The sequence below is a fragment of the Astatotilapia calliptera genome, chromosome 18, assembly GCF_900246225.1.
Source record: "Astatotilapia calliptera chromosome 18, fAstCal1.2, whole genome shotgun sequence".
Taxonomy (NCBI): Eukaryota; Metazoa; Chordata; class Actinopteri; order Cichliformes; family Cichlidae; genus Astatotilapia; species Astatotilapia calliptera.
In genome coordinates, this window is record NC_039319.1 from 29,910,432 (window position 1) to 29,923,356 (window position 12,925).

General features: G+C 43.3%; 1 protein-coding gene across 3 annotated transcripts in view; it reads left to right on the plus strand.

Moving 5' to 3' along the window:
* The window catches only part of LOC113010996 (protein NLRC3-like), a 309,661-nt gene that overhangs the window by 216,059 nt on the left and 80,677 nt on the right, over positions 1-12,925 (plus strand). The gene's annotated exons all lie outside the window — the stretch shown is intronic.

The window sequence follows — 12,925 nt, forward strand, 5'->3', positions numbered from 1 at the left end:
TACATAATAACAGGACACGTGTGATCTGAGCGCTGCTGTGGTTGCTGTGCTGCACGTCTTCATTTAGATAACAGAGACATCTAGTGGTTCAGAGGGAGAACTGCAGCAGGTGGAGCTGTGTTTTAGCATGGGAAACTTTTTATCTTTTAGACGCAGATACAAATAGTTTAGTTTTCATCGATTCCCTATTATTTTGTACCCTCGTTTCTTGCCTTAATAAACGGCTTGTTTTGTTATTCATATCTCATTTCGGTCTGCGCTTGAGTCCTTCCCTGCAACATACGGTCTGCCCTAGCCAGACCGTGACAAGAACAGAACATGAACACACAAAACCAAGGGTAAAAAGAAAAAAGTAATAATTATATGAATACATGCAAAAATTCACATATATTGTTTTGAGAGCCTTTTTGTTGGTGGAGTCTTATATTGATTGTATGTAGGAATGGGTACCGGTATTTACCGGTACATTCTTTTAGAGCAGAGCTACAAATTAAATATGCCCAAGGCAAAGTGGTCACAAGTCTGGCTGTACTTCACAGCAAAAGATGCAAACTCAGCAGCCTGCAACAAGTGCTTTAAGCTGATACTGTGCAAAGGAGGTAACACCTCGAATCTGATGAAACACCTGGCGATGCATAGCGTTTTTTTTAAAAGCCGAGTAAGGCGCCGTATTTGTTAGCTTCCTACGAGACCTCACACCGTGCACGTCTACTGCGTGTGTGGTGCCTGTTATCGGACCCGGAGTTAGCAAAATCCCTCAAGAACCCGAAGAGGAGAGTCCTGGCCCCTAGCCCTGCCAGTGTAGCAGAAATGATGAGGATGATGATGGCAGCAGCAACCGTTCTTCTCTGCGTGAGTAGCTTCATGTTGTTTGTGTGTAATTTACGTTGAGTAGGCTAACCACGTTATTACATTAATGCATGTAAGGTGAACTAGCAAACACCGTCGTAGTTACATGCGGCTGTCTTCTTGTTTGATGGCAGATACTCCCTTCACCCTGGCCAAAAAAGCTAAAATGACCAAAGAAAAAGTGGAAAACAGTTAAACATGAGAGGTTTTTGGACAAAGTTTGTGTTTTTTCCATTGTTTAAGCACTGCTTCCAGCCAAGAGTGATACCATATATGCCCCATAGCTGCAGAAAATTTTAACATTGTTATCTTTTTACAAAAAAACAGCAAAACATGAGAGGTTTTTGGACCAATTTTGTGTTCTCCATTCTTTAAGCACCGGTTTGAGCACCATTTAAGCACCGGCACCGTTTCAAAAGTACTTGTTTTGCACCGGTATCGGATAAAACCTAAACAATACCCATCCCTAATTGTATGTACAATTCCACATCCTTAAAAAAATGACAGAAATATGGTGTTTTATGGATAAAAATTTAGCTAAAAGTATTAACAAATTTATTATAAAAACATTCATCATTCTCCTTGGGGAACTTAAAGAAACAGAATAAAACATTTTCCCATTGTAAAGAAAACTCTTAAAATATGGACAATAACAAAACAGCTAAATTCCTTCCAGAATCTCTGTGTAGAAGAACAGTACCAAAAGAGATGTGTCACAGTTTCTGGGTGAAAGAAAGAAAGTACAATTAGTATTTATGTCTTTAGGTGAGACTTCCTTCATCTTATTTACAATCAAATATTTATGGGGGATCATCCAGACTGTCTTCCACTTGATATCTGGAACATATCGGTTCCAGTAAGATATTATATACGGGAGATATCCTCTTGGAATAAACTACGTATTCTCTTATTGCTGTTACCAAGTTCCTGTGAAAAGCAGATTTTTCCTACTGCTGACTCAGCTGGATCAGGGAGAGTGACTGAGGTAGATATTAAGCTGTCAGTGTTTTTATATAACATTCAAGTCCCTGAGGGTATGGCACCAAGCACCATTGAGAATTCCTGAACACTGATTGGAAAATTATATTGTGCAATAAAGTAAGTAAGTAGTTGTCCCTCTTTATTAACCAGCTGAGCCACCAATAGGATCCCATTTTGGACCCAAGATTCAAGGAAAAGTGATTTATTTTTAAATAAAATATCTCTGTTGTTCCAGATATTTTGATTTTTGCTTGTTATGAACAAATTCACTTCACTACTTTTCACGATCTGTAACATCATTGCACATTGTTCCATTTACTGCATATTGCACTTTATTCATGTCTCTCATTCCACCTGCAAAAACATTGTAAAGGTCGTCACAGAGAGTTTTATATATGTATAAATACTAATATTCTCTATTTATTCTGTTTTATTAGATGTTAGTTAGCCTTTGTTCAATTGTCTTTTATATGCCAATAGATACGTATGTCACAAATAAGTTTCTTGTAAATTATGTTTAAAGAATTTTTTCCCAAATCTCTTACATGCTAACTGTAACGTGTTATTTCTGCTAAAACCTGAACTTAAATGTGTATATGGTGTTTATCTTATTTTTTTTTCTCTGTTTTAGATGCAAATATCAATTTGGAGTTCTGCCTCCAGGCCAGAATCGCAGGAATGCACCATGTGTTGGCTGTTTCACTGCCCTCTGTGCCCCACTTTCAGCCCTACTGTCAGGGCAAAGATTGAGCAGCATATAAATGCTCACATTCAAAATGCTTTGCCTTTCAAAGGTATGTTGGTATCAAATATACCTCATAGTTAAACTCATAAATATGCACTTCTTTTCAGCACCTCTGCAGTGTCTTTGTTGACTTAAATGTTGTTTTTCACATTGTACAGTTCATTTCATTCATCAGCAAGAGAAAAAAGTGTTTTCATTAAATATTTGTTCCTGTTCACCACATTTCCTCACAGCTCTTGTGATCCACACCATTTTGCCTTCATTATTGAGGATGGCTTGGATATTTTTGTTAATATGTACAATCTGATTGTTAGATAAACTGATTGCATTCTATACAACTACATTTAAATTACATGTTGTTGTTTTTTTCTTTTTTCCTCTCTTACAGACAAAATGATATGCCGGTGCACTTTCACTGCCCTGTCTGTAACATGACAGTCATACAGCGTGGGGATATGTCAAGGCAATTGTTGTCATGTCAGCATTCAGGACTGCTCCCCACTGAACTCTCCGTGGTGCCCCATCTCCCGCTCGATGTCTTGTCTTCAGCATCTAAACCATTTTCTGAATCTTGGGTAGAACATTCATGTGCTCTACCCTCTGTGCTAAATGAAACTGTGGCTTGTGGAAAGTCCATGAAAATGAAATGTCCTCACTGTGGTCTTAGTCTTCTTACAAAAAAACTTCATGGCTCACATGATGAGGAGGCATTCAAACAGGTCAATAGATGTTTGCCTGGCCTGTCATCTGCAGTGTTTTTGTGTAGAGGGACTTCTTCCTCTTTGTTTTTCATTTTGCAGAGGACATGGAGCTCTTTTTAAAAGCATGTGCTGACGAGCAGGGACTACGGATCAATGCGATGTTTGACATTTAATGGACAGATGAAATTTATTATAAAATGTTTACTTGTTTCCATACTTACAGTAAAAATTTAAGTGTAAATGTAACAGCATTGTTTATACTTGTAACTTCAGAGTAAAAAGCCTATTGTTGATATTAACATTAATGTATTATCCTGTAATCAATAATATTTTTATACATTTTACGCATTAACCCTCTGATCTCTGTCCTGGCCATTTGGGGCCACTTCACTTCTTCTTCTTCTTCTTGTTTGACTGCTACACTGCAGTGGACCAAAAGAATGAGACAGGTTTGATCATAACGATCTAATAGTTGTGTGTGTTTGTGCATGACATTGCAACGCAAATATGTATTTGCAAGATAGACTGGAATAATGGCCTCATCGTTGTCACTGATGAGGCCAATCACCGTGGTGTCATCTGCAAACTTAATGACGGTGTTGGAACCATCAGCAGTTCTGCAGTCGTGGGTGAAGAGGGAGTAGAGGAAAGGGCTCATCACACAGCCTTATGGTACACCGGTGTTCATTGTGATTGTAGATGAGCAGCGGTTATCCAGCCGGACATGTTGGGGGTGGTTGGTCAGGAAGTCCAGTAACCATTTGCAGATGACGGAACTGATGCCCAGGTCTGTCAGTTTCCTGATGAGTTGTGAGCGGTGGATTGTATTGAATGCTGAACTGAAGTCTATAAACAGCATTCTGGCGTAGGTGTTGTTGTTGTCCAGGTGTGAGAGGCCAGAGTGCAGTGCGATGGAGACTGCATCCTCTGTGCTCCTGTTCTGGCGGTATGGGAATTGGTGGGGGTCCAGGGTGGGGGGGAGACAGGATTTGAAGTGTGCTAGGACCAGCTGCTCTAAGCACTTAGTGATGATGGGAGTGAGTGCTACTGGGCGGCAGTCATTGAGGCTAGATGGTTTGGAGTTTTTGGGTATCGGGACGATGGAGGTGGATTTGAAGCAGGCCGGTACCACAGCGTGGGCCAAGGACAGATTGAATATGTCTGTGAGCACTCCTGCAAGCTCCCCAGAACACGCTCTGAGAACACGCCCGGGGATGCCATCAGGACCTGCAGCCTTGTGGACATTGATCCTGCTCAGCACCGCTTCTACATCGGTGGGGGAGAGAGTCAGAGGTTGGTGGTCTGGCGTCACGTCTGCTTTGGTTGTGGTTGTGGGGTTCCCTTGCTCAAAACGAGCATAAAAGTTGTTGAGCTCGTTGAGGAAGGAGACATCAGAGGATGCGGGGGAGGGTTTGGTGGTCCTGTAGTCTGTAATGGTCTGGAGTCCTTGCCACATGCGTCGGGGGTTGGAGTTGGAGAAGTGTTCTTCTACCTTCTTTTTGTAATGGTGTTTGGCTTTTCTGATGCCCTTCTTTAGGTTCTGACCTAATAAGTGGTTGGTCTGCTAGACAATTCTTTATTAATCACAGTTGTCAATGTTTTCTTGTATATCATGAAGTAAGAAACTAACAAGACATGTATATACACATAAAATATTAATTTATAAAAGAGCATAAATAAAAAAGTTATTCACATCAGAATAACATCATCACACTAAAGACATCCAACTACAAAAAACTTCACCTATTTTAATTTAAGCTACTTCTGATTTTTAATTTAATCGTCTATTAACTGAGAGACAAAACATTTCAAGATGGATTTGATCATACATTTACAGGTTTGGTCACCATAAATACTTTTTAACTATCTACAACAATAAAACAACAAAGATGTGAAACTTAAAGGTTTGTTATACATCCGTTTGCTTACATGAAAGACTGGCTGCATGTTTTTCTTTGTTGTTCTTGCAGGTTTCAAAGCTACATGCCCTGGGCTACCAGCCAATTCTGTTTCTTGGACAGTTTGACCGTAAGGGCCGTATAGTAGGGGACATGATCACTCACATCGAACCAGCGGAAGGTGCTGCACGTGACATCCTCATGAAGATGAGGAAGCTTTATGAACACCTTCTGAGAAGTAAGATATGCTTTGTCCATTATCTGTAACCAGGTGTCCTTATCAGGTAGCCTATCCTAGCTGTCTTTGGGTGATACTCATGGTACACCCTAGATAAGTAGGCAGATCACCACGAGGTACATAGAGACAAACAACATGGTGAAGACGAGGATAGTTCAGAGTCACCAGCTATTCTATTCAACTCTACTCTATTCTGTTCTATTCTATTATTCAGCCAAGGTTCAGACCAGTAACCTTCTTGCTGTGAGGTGACAGCTGCCCTACATGTCCTGTGGCTAACTTGAAAATAGTGTTATATCTGCCTTATTACCTCCCCATGTGTCGGTCACATCACCAAAGCTAGAAATCGTGAACCTCTGGTGTTACCTGACTTAACAATTTTGTATTTGTGTGTGTGTGTGTGTGTGTGTGTGTGTGTGTGTGTGTGTGTGTGTGTGTGTGTATTATGGAGAGAGGAGAGTTGTAAATGTAAGTAATTTAGCCTGCTGCTGTGCAGATTTGTTTGCATCTTTGGACTTCCCGGATTTGAACTGTGCCTGACTGACTATCCATAAGCTTTTGTATTTGATGAATCTTCACTAATTCAGCCACTGAGTCTGGATTTCGCTCCAAATAGGACATTAAATAGGAACATACCACCTGATACGACCTGGTCGTGCTGCCTTCCTGATGTGTACAAGCATTGTAGTGGTTCTTATGTTTTTGTAAACTAATTGTATAATATATTGAGCCATTCAATAGTACACAAATGTTTGTAGGCTCCTTTTTGTATGCAACTTGCATGTCTTTCTTAACTACATGTTTGTTTATATCATGTTTTTCAGGAAAAAGAAGAAGTTAAAGTCAAGTGGAAGCCCTGCTCAACATGGTATGTAGTAACAGCTTTGTTGGACGGGAACAGACATTCATACTGTTGATAAATAGTTATCACCTCAATTTGAACTCATGTATTTGGACTAAAGCAAATTGGGAGCTTTTAGCTATCGAGCTGCTCTTCTGTGAGGAGCTTGATAACTGTCCACCTCCAAAGTCCATTATGAGTTTTGGAGGTGGACATGGTCAACACTTTTAAGAGTTGGCGTAAGACTTCACTTCTTTATAGAGCTTATAGTTAGGGCTGGTTCAGCTCAGCCCTTAGTTATGCTGTCATAGGACCAGACTGCTGGGGGTTAGTGCCCCCCCCCCCCCCCCCCCCCCCCCTCTCTCTCTCTGTCTGTCTCTTTCAGGGTTATGCAGGCTCAGTGAACGGGACATGTGTGTGCTTAATAGACTGGCAAATTACAGCAGGATTTTCCTATCCTCGGTCAGAAGGCACAGGTGACTTATATGATGAAAAAGAGGGTCCACAGCAATGATAATTAGGGTTCCTTTAATCCAAACATCTCCAGAAGTGAATTCGGGTGAGTATATGTATGTGTGTGGTTCTATAAAAATAACAGAAATTACAATTAGCAAACAATTAAGTCAACCAAACTGGTCTAAATAATACAGAAAGGGTTGAACAGAAATGACTAAACACCACCCCCTGGCGGACACAAATGGGCTGCTGCCCAGGGATAGACTCATCTTTACTTTGGGCAGCTCAGTTCACAAGGGTAGCGCCATTTTGGTCAAATCAGCGCGAATATACATTGTCTCGTGGCTACACGAACAGCTGGAAAACTCTACTAAGCATCACCCAATGTACATAGCTAAGTATATGATAAGTTACAACCATAGAACAAACAAATACAAGGCACTTACTTATCATTCACGCACACGCACTACACATGTTCAGTACAACAGCCCAGCTCCACCAGCGCTATCACGGTGAACCAGCGCAAACACCAACAAAGGATGGGAGGAATGTACCATCTTAGCAGTGGTTAGAGGGGGTCCGTGGAACAGTCTATATACACAAATCACAGGGGTTTTATACAGCCGCCCCCTAATGTGTATAGCACATTAGTAAACATTAAAAAACCCATGTGAATATAACTATATATATATATAATATAACAGTTCAGGTAAAATGATAAGTTTTGACACAGGCCGTTGGTATTTATGTTCCCCAATGGCGACTTCAGCTACTCGCACCTGTCCATCCGGGCTGGGAAACACCTGTGTTACCTGTCCTACGGGCCAGGAAGCCCGTGGGAGCTGATAGTCCACCACCATGACAGTCTGTCCCACTTTCAAAGGTGGAGTAGTCTGGTTCCACTTCTGGCGAGGCTGCAGTCCAGGCAAGTAGCGCTGAATGAACTGAGTCCAGAACTGGTCCGCTATGACTTGGCTGTGACGCCATTTCCGCCTTCCAAGTTCTTCTCTGGTTCCATAAACTGCCTGGGGAAGGGAAGCATCGCGCCGCCCCATGAGCAACATATTTGGCGTGATCGGATCAACATCTGCAATATCCGAGGAAACGTATCCCAGTGGCTTGGTATGCCCTCTACTTCAACAAGAACAGTAAGCAACAAATCCTCTGGCACCGCTTGACCTTTGAGGGCAACTTGAAGTGCAGATTTGACTGAACGGATCTCCCGTTCCCAGGCTCCCCCAAAATGTGGAGCATGCGGAGGGTTGAAGTGGAAAGTGATGCTCTGTTCACTGAGCTTCTCCTGCAGTCGTGGCTCCATCACTTTGAATGCCTCCTGCAGCTCTCTGTCTCCTCCTCTGAAATTGGTGCCCTGATCACTCAGTATTTCAAAGGGTTTTCCTCTTCGAGCAATAAATCTGCGCAGAGCCATGAGAAAGGAGTCAGTGTCCATACCAGTGAGAAGGTCGAGGTGAATGCAGCGGGTCGTAAGGCATTTAAATATAATGCCCCACCGTTTCTCTTGTCTCCTGCCTATCTTTATAGTGAAAGGGCCAAAACAATCAATTCCTGTGGACCAGAATGGTGGCTGATTTAATCGCAAGCGGGTAGCAGGGAGATCAGACATCTTCGGTGAAACAGGCTTGGCTCTCCACTTCTTACACTCCAAACAGCGATACTGATGCTTCCTTATGGCCTGTCTGCCTCTTAAAATCCAATACCTGCGTCTCAATTCGGCAAAAACACGTTCTGGGCCAGGATGCAGGAGACGTGTATCATAGTCTTTGATGATGAGCTGAGTAGTAGGATGGTCTGGTGACAACACGATAGGATGCAGAGTGTCAACATCCATCTGCTCTGCTCGCCGGAGACGTCCACCTACTCGTATGACGCCAAGCTGACTGTCATATTCGGGAGAAAGGTTGCTCAGTCTGCTGTCTTTGTACACCTCTTTCCCAGATTTGAGTGTGTGTACTTCAACAGGGAAGCTATCTTGTTGTGCCTGTTTGAGAATTTGAACTTCAGTCTCTAGTCGTTGTGCCGCTGACATAGGGAGGACAGCCGCCCCGTGAGAAGACAGGTGGGTGGCCTGCACCAAATCAGCCCAGGTGTTGTATGCAGGATCAGACTGTGCCAAATCTGTAGTGACATAGGCACAGAAAGCTGATTTCTTTAACTCAGTATTATCTTCAGTGTCTGTACTCACAGTAGGTCGTGCTGGCCACTGCTCAGATGCTTGTCTCAGGAAGGGGGGCCCATCCATCCACCGGGTAGGTTTTGACAGCTCACGTAATGGTTTTCCCCGGGTGATGTCATCTGCTGGGTTCAAAGCCGAGGGGACATACCTCCAGCTGGCGGCCTCAGTCAGCTCCTGTATTTCGGCAATACGAGTACCTACGAACACTTTATAGTGGCAGGACTCGGACTGGATCCAGTTCAACACAGTGGTAGAATCGGTCCATAATGTAGTCTCACTAATGAGCAGAGTAAGCTCAGTGAGGAGGAGTCTAGACAGTTGTGCCCCAGCCAGTACAGCACACAGCTCTAGACGGGGAATTGACAGTTTCTTGCGGGGAGCTACACGTGATCTGGCCATGATAAAGGCAGTGTGGACCTCATGTTCTGCCGATTTAAATCTCAAATATGCCACTGCTCCGTAAGCACTCTCTGACGCATCACAGAATACATGCAGCTGGAAAGTTCCCTCTTGAGCATCTAGGCAGACAGATTTCTTGTAGATACTGTAACTCACTCACCCACTCTTGCCACCGCTGGAGTAACTCGCCCTCGATGGGATCATCCCAGTTCCTGTCGTTCTGCCACAGACGTTGAACAATAACCTTTGCCCGGGTCGTGAAGGGGATGATGAAGCCCAGTGGGTCGTATTGAGAGGCGAGGATGCTGTAGATATTTCTCATGGTTGACTCCTGAGGAACCACTGGCCGACATCTGTAGGCGATCTGGTCTGTGGAGCAGTGCCATGCCAAGCCTAAGGTTGGTTCTTGGGGATCTGGTTGGTGTTCAGTCAACCACAGCTCGCAGGTAGGGGACTTTGCTTCAGAGGGGAGATGAGCAATGGCCTCTGGGTAGTTACTGGCCCACTGTCGGATTTCGAAACCACCAGTAGATAGCAACTCTCTGATGTTATCGACAAGTGGTCGTGCCTGCAAAGCAAAGGGCAAAGATTGCAAACAGTTATCGACATAAAATGAGCGCAGCACTGAGTCTAGTACTTGTTCATTGCCATCTTTATGATCCTGCACATGGCGCTGAAGGGCATACGTGGCACAACAGGGGCTGCATGTGGTTCCAAAGGGCAGGACACACCACTCATAAATGTCCGGGCTTCGATCTCTTTCCATATCTCTCCACACGAATCTCAGCAGGGGCCGGTCATGCGGAAGAAGCCGCACCTGATGGAACATACCTCGTATGTCCCCACTCACAGCAACAGGGTGCTCCCTAAATCTCAGCAGGACACCTATTAAGGATGGACCGAGAGTTGGACCTGGTAGCAGCTGATCGTTAAGGCAGTCTTGCCTGTATTGGAAGGAACAGTTGAAAACTATCCTAGGCTTATTGTTATGATGCACAATATGATGAGGAATGAACCAGGATTCATCTGTGCGGTTTGCCTCTTCAGGAGTGAGTTTTCTTACATAACCTGCTTGTTCCAGTTTGTGTATTTCTGCATTGTACACAGCCGCTAGATCAGGATCTTTAATCAGGCGCTTCTCGGTGGACCGAAGGAGAGCCATCACTGCGTCATGGTCAGTTCATAGTTTAGTGGAGTCTCTGCGGCGGAGCAGAGGAGTAGCATAGCGAGCTATTCCATCCACCTGTACACGTTCTGTGGTTTTCTGCAGTAACTCCAGTGCCTCTTTGTCTTGTTTAGAGCGAGTTACCTCTTTCTCTGATCGAAAGGGGAGCACATCTAACTGCCACAGCTTCTCAACGTTCTGTCTTAGCGCTTGAGAGGGGGATGGTAACAGGGATGTGTGCAGACATGAAGCTTCAGTAGGTAGATGTAGAAAGGTAGCCGGTCCCTGGATGGCCCAACCGAGGTTAGTGTTGACAGCAACAGGGCTGCCTAGTGGACCGACTTTGACAGGTGACAGAGGGGTGGTGAGCTGGACATTATCTGAGCCTATAAGAAGCATAGGCTGCACATCCTTAAATGCTTTGATGGGAACGTCGGCCAGATGTGGATATCTCTGACGGAGTATGTCCACTGGACAGGATTGTTTTGCCAGATTAAGTTCTTTAGCAGTGAAGACACGTCTGATGTGATGTTTGATTTGGGGAGAGCTGGGTGCGCTTAGTTCAAAGGAAACAGATGCGCCTTGTAACTGTGACACCTCCTGCCTGATGGTTCGTAGTTTGAGGGACTCCTCTGTGATATTCAATTGCAGGTAATGAACCGCTGCAGATAGAACAATAGTCCGCTCTGATCCATCGTCAAGAATGGCGTAGGTGGACAGAGATCGCCCATTATTGTGGAGGGTAACTGGGACCACTTTAAGCATGACTCTGCCTGAATGAGTGACTTGGTCCAAATACACCATGCTTGAGGCTGTACTCAATGTCAGGATACTCTTGTTCGAGCTGGAGGCAGCTTCATGAAGGATCTGCAGGTGTTGTTCTCCGCAGGTGGCACAAGGTTTCTTCAGATTGCAACTGTCAGGCTGGTGACTCCGACCACATCTCCAACATCTCTTATTGTCATTAATCCATGTAATAATCTGTGTAGTACTCAGCTTACTGAAGTCAGAACAGGAACTCAAGTAATGTTCTTGCTACACATTTGGCAGACTAACATTTTCAGATTAATTAAACAATAAAATATATATTTTTACAACATTACATGTAAAGAGTCAAGTGGAAGTTTTTCTACAGTTATTTAATAATATTTATATTATGGAAGCAGATTTTTGACATTTTACCTTTTTTCCGTTTTCAGATATAATAAACACGCCCAAAACAAAAGCAAACGGCCAGAACACAAAGCTGGAAAACCCACCCGATTGACCAAAATCAACTCAAAATTCTCCCACACAGCAGAACCTCCTCTATTCCTCGCTGGCTCCAAATCTCTCAGTGGAATGATCAGTGGTTTGCTATCTGTCACCATCAAAACGCTCCACAAATCCCGCGAATGATTCGCTTCCTTATAAACCATTGAATCAGACACCGAAGCAGTTAGGTTCTAAATGAAGCTTCGGACGTCACTGATCACGTGACTCTGGCCAAACGAATCAAGCTTCGATACAGAGCTTCTGAAGCAACGTGTTGATTTTTTTGACACACGCACCGGAGCTTCAGCTTCAAGCGGACCATCACTAGGTGGCAGCAAAAAGGAAGAACCTGGATATAAGAAATCGTTTTTCAAAGAAACCTGTAAGTTACTTAAAGTCAAGCTCACTCATAAAATGTGTCCGTCACAATAACGTTACAGGCTATGCTAGGCTTTGGCCCACATCAGTCTAAAATTGTATGTAACCATGAAATAACGTGTTTTGGAAACTAACTGCACAACAGGCAGCACTATTAGTTCTCTCAGTCTCAGAGTAGCATTTCTAATTTTGATTGAAACTGTCAGAGAAAACGGCAGCGTCGAGCGAGCCAGGATATTAGTTTACAGAGGCTGTTAAAATTATATGTCTGACGTTAAAATGTTGGTGACACAATAATTTCATACTAATGGCACTGACATATTCATAGGGTTCATTTTTGAGACAAAATGTCATGAGGTAGTCATGATTTTGCAAATATTCCACCTTGTAGTGCAGTTTGCACAAATTGTTTTAAAAATGCACTCACCCTACAAACATTACTGATGAGTCAAGATCTGCACAAAGTGACAGAAACACTGAAGCAGCTCCACATTTTATTCTTATTGTCATGTATGTCCTATTTGTCAGGTGACAGAAGAACCAACACAAAGTTCAGAGAGTAATGGTGACACAAGATCACAGGTGAAAATAAAAAACTTAAAATAACCTGGTTGCACAAGTATGCACACCCTTAAACTAATACTTTGTTGCAGCACCTTTGCCTTTTATCACTATAATCAGTCTTTTTGGGTAGGAACCTATTAGCATGGCACATCTTGATGTGGAAATATTTGCTCACTCTTCTTTGCAAAAAACCGTCCAAATCGGAAAGATTGCGAGAACATCTCCTGTGCACAGCCCTCTTCAGATCAGCCAACAGATGTTG